The 12,926-nt window shown below is 40.5% G+C and overlaps 1 protein-coding gene and 1 long non-coding RNA gene across 2 annotated transcripts in view; one reads left to right on the top strand and one right to left on the bottom strand.

The window, feature by feature from the left end:
• Positions 1-12,633, bottom strand: part of ZFP3 (ZFP3 zinc finger protein) — a 35,234-nt gene extending 22,601 nt beyond the window's left edge. The window contains exon 1 of the mRNA XM_081272881.1: positions 12,463-12,633. The gene's annotated coding sequence lies outside the window, so the exon portion shown is untranslated. The remainder of the gene's footprint in view (positions 1-12,462) is intronic.
• Positions 1,585-10,756, top strand: LOC308636977. The gene is made up of 3 exons (XR_014019529.1): positions 1,585-1,725; positions 9,075-9,195; positions 10,514-10,756. It is a non-coding gene; the product is annotated as an uncharacterized lncRNA (long non-coding RNA).
• Positions 12,634-12,926: the final 293 nt, after the last annotated feature.

Here is a 12,926-nt window from a genome sequence, read left to right as displayed (position 1 = left end):
TGGATGACAGGCACATCTATAATCCTAGATACTTGGGAAGCTGAGGCAGGAGGATGGCAAGTTCAAGGCCAGCCTGGGCAATTTAGTGAGACCCCTGTTTTAAAATAAAAAGCAAAAAGGGCTTGGGGTGTAGCTCAGTGGTAGAGCTCTATGTTCAATTCCCAGTGCTTCAAAAGAGAAAAAAAAATTTGAGATAATAAATTTTATATTATGTGTATTTTACCACAATAAAAAATGCACATGTATGAATGCAGGAGGTGCATACACAGCTGAGCCAATGGCTTTACATCACAAAATAAATAACAAATACATTTGAGTTGCTCAAATTTACATCATCTCTTTTTTTGCAAGGTAGATTCTCAAGTAGGAGCTAGAGGTATCTCCACTGTCATTACTGACAGCCGTAGGATTCTTCTATGAAATGAATTCTTTGATATTGTCATAGAGATTGACCTAGGCCAGACAGCATTTCCTTATTTATAACATTCACACACTTTCTCACCAACATGAATTCTCTGGGATCAAAAAAAGTATGAGCTATAATTGAAGGACTTCCAACATCTATGACATTCGCAGGGTTTATCACCGGATTAATTATTTGATGTGGAATAAGAGTCAAGCTCTGATTAAAGGTTTTGCCACATTCAATAAATTACAGGGTTTCTCTCCTGAGTGGATTCAGTGATGTGGAATAAGATGCAAACTCTGATGAAAGGATTTCCTGTAATCATAGTCAAAGGTGTCTCTCCCAGCATGAAGTCTCCAGGCTGGAAAGGCTGAAATATGTCTAAATGGTTCCCCATACTCCTTACATCCATAATGTTTTTCCCCCAGGATTCTCTGTTGCTCAATAAGACCCAAGCTGTAGCTAAGGACTCCTGATGCACTCATAGAGTCTTCTCCCAAATAGATCCTCTGATACTGAATAATGCATGAGCTCCCCCAGAAAGTTTTTATACAATCATTCTTCCCATAAATTTTCTCTGCTGTGAATTCTCTGATGTCGGTGTTGAGATCAACACCTGTGAGGTGTTCCTGGCTGAGGACACCTGTAATCCCAGTGGCTGGGGATGCTAAGGCAGGAGGATTGTAAATTCAAGGCCAGCCTCAGCAATTTAGTGAGGCCCTTAGAAACTTAAGTGAGATTCTGCCTCAGGATAAAAAAATAAAAAGGCTTTGGGTGTGGCTCAGTGGTTAACCAATCCTGGTTCAATCCTTGGTTAAAAAAAAAAAAAGTGTTTTCACATTCCTTACATTTGCAAGATTTCTCTCCATTATAATTTCAACAATGGCTAATGGCTCTAAATTCCCTTTGAAAATGCTCTCACATTTATTACATTTATATGAGTCTTCTCCAGAATAAAATCTCTAATATAGAGTATGGTGTTACCAAATGAATGTGTCTCCCCAAAATTTATATGTTGAAGGCCTAACGTCCATTGTAGCTGAATTTGGAGTAATTAACTAGAACTAAGGTTAAACAAGGTCATAAGAGTAGGGCCCTGATGCAATATGATTAGGATTATAAGAAGACATACTAGAGAACTGGAAGAGTCAGCAGATATCTATTTCTCTCTCCTCAAACACTGAGGAAAGTCCATTTGAGGTCACAGAGAGAAGGCAGCCACTGTAAGCCAGGAAGAGAGCCCTGAGCAGAAACCAAATTGACTGGAATCTTGATGTTGACTGGAACCTTGATGTTGGACTTTCCAGCCTCCAAAAACTGTGAGAGAATGTCTATGGTATTTTGTTGTGACTACCTAAGCAGATGAATGCATTTAATATAAATTGTGATGTCAGGGGTACATGTGTCACATTTTCATCTAGCTCACTGGTAAAGAATTGGTAAAACTTTGTTGTTGAGGGAAGTAGGGAAATGAGCACTTTTTCATTGCTGGAGGAATTCAAATTGGTACAAATCCCAGGAGAGAAAATCTTTCCAAATGATAAATGCATGCACCCTTTGATTGAGCAATTTCACTTCTAACAATGTGTTCTACAGATAGATTTTATTGTGTGTAAAATTACATATGTACAAAGTCTTTTAGTAAAAACTTGATCATAATACCAAATACTTCAAAACAGTCTAAATGTATCCATGAGGAAGTAGTTTAATAAATTATCATATATCCATAAAATGGATAAAGAATGATTTAGAATGAGGAGGCTGGGGCTGGGGAAGTAGTTTAGTGGTACAGTAGATGTTTAGCATCAATAGGCCCTGGGTTTAATCAATCCCCAGCATCCTCCCCAGTTCCCCGCAAAAAACAGAGTGAGGAAGCTCTTTATATACCAATATGGAGCCAGACACAATGGCGCATACTTGTAATCCCAGTGGCTGGGGAGGCTGAGGCAGGAGGATTTCAAGTTCAAAGCCAGCATTAGCAACTTAGCAAGACCCTAAGCAATTTAACAAGACTCTATTTCAAAAGGCGGGGTGGTGGTGGTGGTGCAGAAATGTGATTTAGTGGTCGAGCACCCCTGGGTTCAATACCTGGTACAAAAAAATTGTTTTTAAATACCAATATGGAACTGTCTTTTTTAAAAAAGTGCAAGGTTCAGAATAGTGTTTTCAGAACAGTACTGTGCTAAAATAAAGAGGGGGGAAAAGACAGAGAAATCCCACATATTTGCTTGAAGATGCACAGATTGTCTCTGGAAGAATTCAGGATCCTTCCTCTAGTGGGGAAGATCGGGTGCTGATACCCTTTGTTCTGAATTCTGTGCTATAAAAATGTACCAGTTATTTTTTTTTAATTCCTGAAATCTGGGAAGGAGATAGATGAACACATGAATTTAGATAGACAGATGGCTACAACAGAGCAAGGAAACTCAGAGGACTCATTTTTTAAAATCATAATCTCCCCACTGTTTCCCCTATACTCTTTTTTTTTTAATATTTATTTTTTAGTTATTGGCGGACACAACATCTTTGTTGGTATGTGGTGCTGAGGATCGAATCCCGGCCGCACGCATGCCAGGCGAGCACGCTACCGCTTGAGCCACATCCCCAGCCCCCCCCCATACTCTTTTCTTGCTTTATTTTTCTCCATATATTACCATCTGTCATATTATGTTTTACTTACATGTTTCATTCATTGCCCCCCCCCCATTAGAATGTTCACCAAGGGCAAGAACGTTTATCTGCGGTGGCGTTTTCCTCTCTCACTGCTATCTTTTTAGAGCTTAGAACAGTGTCTGGCATGGAACAAGCGCTCCATAAATATTTGTTGACTGAAGCATGTACTTAATAAATATGCTTGTTCCCTCTCTTCAGCAGCAGATCTTAGCTTTTCACCTGTTTTCAATCACCCCGTCTTTAACCATCGGCTCTTTGGCTACAATGTCAGCAGCACTTGTCTTATGGTGAACTCTATTAAAAATGGAGTTCCTGGGGCTGGGGTTGTGGCTCAGTGGTAGAGCACTTGCCTACCATGTGTGAGACCCTGGGATCAATTCTCAGCACCACATATATATAAAATAAAGGTCTATTGACAACTAAAAAAAAAAAATCTGTCCAAATTGCAGACAGAGGCAATTTTTCCCAAAATATTTTTGACCCACAATTGGTGGAACCTGAGGATTCAAAACGCACAAGGATGGACAGCCAACTGTATATGTCCTCTTATTTAAATTATTTGATGGGCCAGGCACATTGGCACATGCTTGTAATTCCAGCTGCTCCAGAGGATGAAGCAAGAAGATCACAAATTCCAGTCTAGCTTGAGTAATGAGCAAGATCCTGTCTCAAAAAAAAAAAAAAAAAAAAAAAAAAAAAAAGCACCAAAAAACAGGAAAGGCTGGGGATGTAGACCAGAGATAGAGTGCTTGTGTAAGCCCTGAGTTCAATCCCAGCACTACAGAAAAGAAAAAATATATATATTCTTTGCTATTTTGTAGTCCTTTTTTGTTGCTATCATGAATGCAAATGATTTTTCTATTTATTATCTGATTCTAGTTTGTTACTAGTAAATATTTGCATTTGCTACTTTTTTTTTACAGTTTATTTTCAAGGGTTATTTTTTTCTTTTTTAAATTGCATTTTTTATTGGGACATAATTCACATAACATAAAATTCACCATTTGAAAGTATATACTTCAGTGGTTTTTAGTTCATTCACCATGTTAATCAACCATCACCACTAATTAAAGGATATTTCCATCACCCCAAACAGAAACCTTATACCTGATACCAGCCTCTCCCAAGTTTCCTTTCTTCCAATCTCTTGGCAACACATCTACTTTCTGTATTTATGGATTTGCCTATTCTAGAAACATCATGTAAATTGTATAACATGTGGCTTCTTCCACATGTACTATGTTTCTGAGGTTTCTCCATGTTGTAGTGTGTATCACAACTTCATTTTTATAGCTAAATATTATCCCACACTATGGATATACCGTACTGTTTATTCATTAATTCACTGACAGACACTTGAACTGTTTCCACATTTTGGCTATTATGAATAATGTTGTTGAGTATATTTTTTTTAATTTTTTATTTGTTTTAATTAGTTACACATGACAGTACAATGACCTTGACATATCATACATTTGAATCAGATGGGATATAATTTCTCATTTTTCTGAGTGTACAGGTTGTGAAATCACAGTGGTCATGCAGTCACACATATACACACAGCAATAATAATGTCTATTTAATTCCACTATCCTTCTTTTTCCCCCATCCCCTCCCCTCCCCTCCCATCACTTCTCTCTACCCAATCTAAGGTGACGCTATTTTTTTTTCTCACATCTTCATACATGTTTTTGTATAAGGATGAGGGTCTCCTTCCATCTTCCATGCAATTCCCCTTCTCCCTCCCTTTCCCTCCCACCTCTCTTCCCTATTTAGAAGTAATCTTCTTCCCATGCTCTTCCTCCCTACCCCATTTTGAGTCACCCCTCTTATATCAGAGAAGACATTCGGCATTGTTTTTTTGGGGATTGGCTAACTTCACTTAGCATAATCTGCTCTAATGCCATCCATTTCCCTGCAAATGCCATGATCTTGTTATTTTTTAGTGCTGAGTAATATTCTATTGTGTAGAAATGCCACATTTTTTAAATCCATTTTTCAAGGGTTTTTTTGAGGTATAACTTGGAGCATCTGTGAAGTAGAATTGTGCTTTCCTTTCTTTTTTCTTTTCTTTCTTTCTTTCTTTTCTTTTTTCTTTCTTTTTTTTTTTTTTATGATGAGGTCTCTTTGTGTTACCCAGATTGGTCTGGAGCTCATGAGCTCAATCAATCTTCCTGCTTCACCTTCACCAGGAACTGGGGCTATAGGTGTTCACCACCCCTCAGCATTCCCTTGTGGAGAGACAGATCCTTTTTAAGTTTCCACTTGATGGTAAATTGGAGGCACTGTGAGAGACTGAGGCTATATGTGAAGGACCAGTGGCTGCCCAAGATAAACCTATGTCACAGTAAGTCATCCTTGAGAGTTTTTTTTTTTTTCTTTTTTACTGGTGACTGAACCCAGGGGTGCTTTGCCAACTGAGCAACATTCATAGACCTTCTTATTTTTTATTTTGAGATAGAGTCTTGATAAATTGCTGAGGCTGACTTTGAATCTTCAATCTTCCTGCCTTAGCCTCCTGAGTTGCTGGGATTACAGGTGTGTGCCACCATACCTGGCCATCCTTGAGGTCTTAAACTCAATAATTCTTCTCCTTCTCCTTCTTATTCTTTTTAATGCAGGAAGAAGGTACAGCACTTACAGCCATCTTGGTCATCTTCTCTTCCTGTTCCTAAATGGCACGAGACATGCTCCTGCCTGAGGACATTTGTGGCCTGTTTTCTCTTCCTCCAAAGCCTGATGGCTAACCCTTTAACCTCCTTTATGTTCTACTCAAAAGTGTAAACATCCCATTTAATATTTCAACATCCTCTCTCTCTCTCTAGTCACAAACTTTAAATCCCTTTCCAATTTTTTTTCTTAACAACTATCATCATCTAACATACAGTATATTTTATTTGTTTATCTCAATTACTGTTTTGTTTCCCTCCCCTGAAATGTAAGATGAAGACAAATCCAGACCCATACTAACCTAGATACATAGATACAGTATAGAGAACGAGGCCCTATGGCGACCCACAGGGCTGTGAAGTAGGTACTGAGAAAGACATAGAGAGGTGTGAGATCGTGCCCTTGCCTGGGAGGTGTTACACGCTAGGTAAGTCAAGACACTTGGGAGCTCCCACCTTGAATGAACAGTGCAATCAAGTGCTGGGCTGAGCCTACCCACAGTGATTGACAAAAGGGAAAAGAAATCAGTGTGGACTGAGCAAGCAGGAGCTCCCGAGCACCCAATGAATGAACAGCTGTTAGCGCTGGCTGGCTGTTGTTATAACCAGACAAAGGAGGCAAGGAGTCAAAATGTCACTGAGGTTGGAGCCAGGGTGACTGGAAGGACAGTGGTACCACTGGCAGGTGCAAAAGGTGGGCTGGGCAAGGTGAGTTAGATTTGGGGCATGTTGACATAACTCATGTGTCCTTGGCTCTTGTCCCACTGGCCAGCATGTCAACCCAAAAAATCCAGGCAATGTAGTTGCCAAGTATTATGGTTTGGATCTGGAATTTCCCCAAAAGTTCATGTGTTAAAAACTTGCTTGGTCCCCTGTGATAGTAGGAGCAAATGTGACTCCATTTTGTTTCATGACTTCATCCTGTAAAACAACCGTGCCAAGTAGAAGAGTCATGACTGGAGCAAGATGTTCTTTTCCTTTTGCTACAGAAACCTTTAAGAACACGGAACTACCTAATGGGGCATTGTTTCTGTAACTAGGGTAACGGGGTTCTGTTTCTGTAACTGGGGTGACTGGGCTAACTGTGATTGGTTAGGCTTCCCGCCACTTGACTGCACTGTCCCACTTCTGTAACCTGGCTTGCTTGCATTGGCTAGACCCCCTGAACATCCCTTTTGCGGTTTTCAGGCTTATAAGGAGCGCCCTTGCAATTGTTCAGGGCTGATCAGGGGAACAGCTTTATGTTCTGGTCAGCCGCCACCGGTGTGCTTCAATAAAGGCTTGATTCAATTATACGTGAGTGGTCTGGAAGTCAGTTTATGAAACCCTGGGACAAAGCTTTAACTATAACACCCCAATATAAAATGGGGATTTGGGGAAAATAATGAATAATGAAGCCTCTAACTTTATCAGTGGATTAATCCATTGATGAATTCATATTTGATGACCTTATTCGGAGGTGGTGGAAACTTTGCAGGTGGGACCTAATTGAAGTGAGTGAATCCTTAGGGGCATGCCCCTGGGGACTGAATGTTTTTTTTTGTTTTTGTTTTTGTTTTTTTTTGTACCAGGGATTGAATCCAGGGCTGTTTAACTCAAGCCCTTTTTTATATTTTACTTAGAACTCACCATTCTCCTGCTTCAGACTCTCAAGCTGCTGGGATTACAGGCATGCTCCACCATACCAGGCTTGGGGACTAAATCTTGTCCCCAGCCTCTTCCTCTCTCTCTCTCTCTCTCTCCCTCTCTCTATCTCTTCTTCCTATGTAACATGAAGTGAGCAGGTTTTCTCCACCATACCCTGCCACTATGATATTCTGCTTTGCCTTGGGTCCAAAGTGATGGAGCCAGCCAACTTTGGACTGAAAGCTTTGAAACCATAAGGCCAAATATATCTTTCCTCTCCAAGTTGATTTTCTCCAGCATCTTGTCACAGTGATGAAAAGCTGACTAACACACCCTAAGTATTTGTGAGAGTTCCCAAAGGATGTCTTACATGTACCATTGAACCAGTCTAGTTATCATGGAGTTTGCTGCACTTCTTCTGCTTAGGACTCCTGCCATGAGGGACCAACTTGTCCTGGCTCCTGGTAATGAATAAATATCAACAATGATTCCCTTGTTAAATACTCCAGTCCTTTTAAAGCTATGAAGAAGCTATTATTATGGAGTTATAAAATAGTGATTCACAGGCTGGGGGTGTAGCTCAGTGGTAGTACTTAGCATGTATAAAGTTCCTGTACAAAGAAATAAAAATGAATACCCAAAGAGACATTAAAAAATTGCTAGGGGTTGGGATTGTAGCTCAGCAGTAGAGCGCTCACCTCACATGAGCAAGACCCTGGGTTCAATCCTCAGCACCACATAAAAATAAATAAGTTAAATAAAGGTATTGTGTCCAACTACAACTAAAAAAAATATTAAATAAAAAATATTTTTTTAAAAAAAGTTGCTAATCCAGGGCTGGGGTTGTGGCTCAGTGGTACAGCACTCACCTGGCACGCATGAGGCACTGGGTTTGATCTTCAGCACCACATTTAAAAAAAATAAAGGTATTGTGTCCACCTACAACTGAAGAAAATACATATGAAGAAAAAAAGCAGCTAATCCAAGCCTCTACTTTGTACTCAATGAAAGAAAGAAAGTTGGAGCTTTCCTTATGGTTCAGTTAAGTGTCCAAACCAGGATCTGAACCCACAATCAGGACTAGTCCCCTGACTTTCTCTGATTCTGCTCTGCCCTGCAGAGTCTGCTTAAAATACCCACAGTCCTGTTTTACTTTGTGCAGTTGGATCACAGGTTGTTTTTTCTATTTTTAATTTCCACAGGCTCCCTCCTACACTGCCACTGAGCAGGATTAGTGTTTGGGAAAACATTTTGGCATTCTGTCTCAAGAGGGTTAACCATGTCATTACCCTTTCACCCAATAATTCTATTTGGGGGAATTAATCCAGAACAGAAACAAGGGCAAAATCAGAACTCCTTTGTAATGGGCCCTTGTTATTTTTTACCTCCCCAGTAGCCCACTTCCTCTTCTTTCCCCCCCTCTCATCTACACATTTATCCCAGCAGGGTTGGAGACTCTTTCACTTCATTGTAATATACCAAATATTTGTAATCTTTTTTCTCTTTTCACAGTTAACAAATGGTATCCCACTAGTGTTCCATTTGCTTTTCTTTGATGATATAGTCAGGGAGAACACTTTTTCCATATGTTTTTTGGGCCCTCGTATTTCCTTGAACATTTATTTGTTAAATAATCCTTCCCCACATCCCCCCCCCCTCACCATGTTGTAATGTGGCCTTTATTGTGCTCACACCTCCAGGCCATGTCTCTCTAAGCTGTGTCTCTTCTCCTCTCGTCTGTGCTTGCTGGAGGGGCATTCTGAGCCTGGACCCGTGAGAATTTCAACACAGAAACGGAAAGGGTAGCTCATCCGGTGAAGGGTAACTGTGCACAGACATTGTTGGGGAAGGGGCCCACTGAGTGACAATGTTCAGGTTCCCAACTTTTTTGTTCTTAGTTTTATGACACATAAAATCCAAATATTGGAGTCCAAGGTTGAATTTCTTAATTTTTCCAATACAAGTATGTGTTGTCTTCTAATTTTTTTTCAATATAAACATTGAGAAGAGAAAACTCTTGTTAACATGAAAGAAAGGAAGAAAACAGAAAAAGGGAGGGAGGGATGGGAAGGGAGTGAAGGAAAGGGAGAGAGAGAGAGAGGAGAAAGAGAGAGAGAGAGAGAGAGAGAGAGAGAGAGAGAGAGAGAGAGAGAGGAGAAGGGAAGGAAGGAAGAAAAAAGAGGGAGAGGAAGGAGGAAGAGGCCTTTACTATGAAGCCAGAGACAGAGCTGGAACTGAGGAGGCTGGGCCTTGTTGGAGCTTTGGCTCTGGCCTGAGTCCCTGGGTAATAGACAGCTGACACCCTCTGGGATCTTGGGCTTAACTTCCTTGGGGTTCACAAGGACCTTCACCACCTAAACAGGGACACTTGTAGCCTGATATCGTTGGCTTGTACCTTCTTCATTGCCTTTCTGTCTTTTCACTTTTTACAGTATTTTTAGGTGGTTTTGTTTCTTTCAAATTCACTTGTTATTATGGAAAATTTCAAACATACCAAAATACAGAGACTAGTACAATGAATATCTAAGTAATCATCATCTACATTCACAACCCAAAATTCACTGTCGGGCCATGTGTGGAAGTGCATGCCTATAATCCCAGCAACTGGGGGCGAGGGGCTGAGGCAGGAGGACCACATGTTCAAGGCCAGTCTCAGCAATTTAGTGAGGCCCTATGCAACTTAGTGAGACCATGTCTCAAAAAAAAAAAAAAAAAGGGGGCTGGGGATGTAGCTCAGTGGTTAAGCGCCCTTGGGTTCAATCCTCAGTACAAAAAATAACACCATCACTACCCAGCCTTTGTCTATAAACTCACCTTGGGTTTGGATATTTTCCCCCTTGACTCTATTTAGAGTTGGAATTGCTTTTTTTTCAGGAGGAGGAGGACCTTTTATTTAATAGCCTTTTGAAGGTGTAATTCTTACCATATTTAATTTTAGAACACTTTTATCATTCCAAAAAGAAACATTGTTCACATTAGTAGTCAGTCACTTTCTATCCCTGGGGTGGGGGGGGGGGGGCATCTCTACTTTCTATCTGTAGAGCTTTGCCTCTTCTAGATATTTTATATTAATGGGATTAATGAGACATACAATGTATCAGAATTGCTTTTTCTTTTTTTTTTTTTTTTTTTTTTGCAGGGACTGGGGGCAGGGGTTTGAAATCCTGAGCTCAAGTGATCCTCCTGCCTGTGCTTCCTGAATAGCTGGGACTACAGCCATGTGCCACCATGCCCAGCCAGAATCGCTTTTTGGGATGTCTTTTTCAGTGATGTAGACCAATGCCACAAGTTCAAAAATATCTAACCTCTGAACCTCCTTATATTTCTGGATTCAATAGTCCCACACAGAAATGCTGCTTTGAATAGTAAAACATAATCTTAATCCAGTCCCCGTGGTTATTATTCTGAACCCACTTTCAGCCTAGGTAGCTGCCATCTGTGACCAGGATAAAGTATAATATTTATTTAAGTGAAATACAAAACCAGCTCAAGGATGCACAGGTAAGCTTTCCAAGCCCATCTTCTCCCTTCTCTTACTTCTTGCAAAGCTATACAAAAAACTGGAATATGCCCCCCATCTTAAGGTTCTATGATGATCCAGTTCTCCATGGAAAATCCTATTATTTATTTGTCAGAACAGAAACAAAATAAATGTCCTTAAAAGGAGATAAGCAACAGCCTGAGAAGATGATGCCTGCCTGGCAGCCTCCTCCTTGTTCCACCCTGACCCATTCGGAAACAGAGGATAAACTTTGCGGCCAGTGCCTGGGAAATGACCCAAGATGGGTGTCTGTAGTTTCTTCCCTCTTGGAGAGAAAGCAGGGCTTGGGAAGACTCCCCTTCCCTGCATGCCTCCGTCTGGTGCCACATGTAGGAATTATGAAAATCAATGTAGCCATAGCCCAGAACCTTAAAATAGAAAAAGTTTCTAAAACAGAATTTATTGGTGGTGAGATAGAAAAACAGGCAGAGGGACTCTCTGCATTAGCTTCACAGTTCAGCATGAATGCAGCAATCAGAATCAGAATTACCTGTTTCTTTTCCCTCCCCCTTTCACCCCACGGTGAAACTCTTCTCACATCAGCCTCTCAATCTCTTTTATCTGAAGCAAATCCATCTCACCCAGTGGTATTTTTAAAAAAACCTATGAACAAACAAAAACTATGAATCAAACACCTATCCAAGTTTGAAATGCTTACAGAATGCTAAGCCCTGGATTACTCATCAGCCTTTGTTTTCCAGCAGGGTGAGAAATATGGTTGGAAAATATTTACATACCAGAGGCCGTAAAATTTAAGTTACATCATTGTTTATTCTGTATTGTGTCCTGCTAAAACTGCATTCTGTTTCTTTTGGTTTTATATAAGCAGAGATCTTTTCATGTTTTTTTTAGAGGAGTTTTCATAAATCTAAGAATTGGTACCTTGTAACCTGAGCCTGTGAATGTTTGTTACAGGAATCTACGATGATCTGAGAGTTTGTTGTAGCAAATGATCTTTGTTCACTAAAAGATGTTGATTTGCCTTATTCACGTGACCATTATGAACTCTCAATGACTTCACTCTTCAGCTCTGATCAACTCGACCAATATGAAAATATCTGTGGTTCCCAGAAAATCAGGAACCTATCTGAAGGCATTCCTTCTTGAAAAACAGCGTCCCCACACCCATATGTACATTAAGTACATCTAAACTCATCTTTAGACTGCAGACACACAGGCTGAGTCAATCCCAAACATATCAAGATAAAGTGATAAAGTATACATGATCAATCTGGTCATTATGAATTTGAACATCTATATGATACAGAAGATTGTATTAGAAACAAATAAATCAATACTGGGCTTGGTAACACACTCTATAATTCCAGTTACTAGGGAGGCTGAGAAAGGAGGATCACAAGCTCCAGGCCAGCTTCGACAACCAAATAAGAGTCTGTCTCAAGGTAAATTTTAAAAAGAACCGTGGATGTAGCTCAGTGGTAAAGTGATTGCAAGCTTGAGGCCCTGGGTTCAACGCCCAGTACTGGGGTGGGGGTGGGGGAGAAGCCAGCTCAATCAAAGCTCTCTGGGAGGATTTCACAACTCACCATGGTTCAATCAGAGCAAACTTGAGGAATGAAGTCTTTAAGTCAGGAAGGGAAAAGGTCTCAGGATGTGGCAGTGTCTCAATACTGAAGGGAGCAGTTCCTTTTCTTGACACATCCTTCAGGAAGAGCCGATGAGACCCAGGCACAGGGTTAAGTAATTACTCACCTCCTTGAGGCAGGTCTGATGATCTCCTTTTACTGTTGTGGAAACTTTGGCACAGAAAGCTCAAGTAACTTGATCACCGCCCGCCGCATCGCCAACAGGAGGCCCAGAGTCCATGCCCTTGGCCACCGCACTTCCCTGATAAAAGGGAGTCAGTCATTCAGTCAATAAATATTTGAGCACAAGTTAGGTTAATAAGGGAGCTACACAGATAAATACGATCTTTGCTCTCTAGGTGGGGGAAACTTCATTGAAGGCAATTTGGTAGGGACAATGAGATAAGCACATATGTAAATAGTAA

The sequence above is a fragment of the Spermophilus citellus genome (genome assembly GCF_964194105.1).
Source record: "Spermophilus citellus genome assembly, chromosome: 17".
NCBI classification, from domain to species: Eukaryota; Metazoa; Chordata; class Mammalia; order Rodentia; family Sciuridae; genus Spermophilus; species Spermophilus citellus.
Note: the sequence above shows the minus strand (reverse complement) of the source record. Positions and strands in the feature narration are given on the sequence as shown.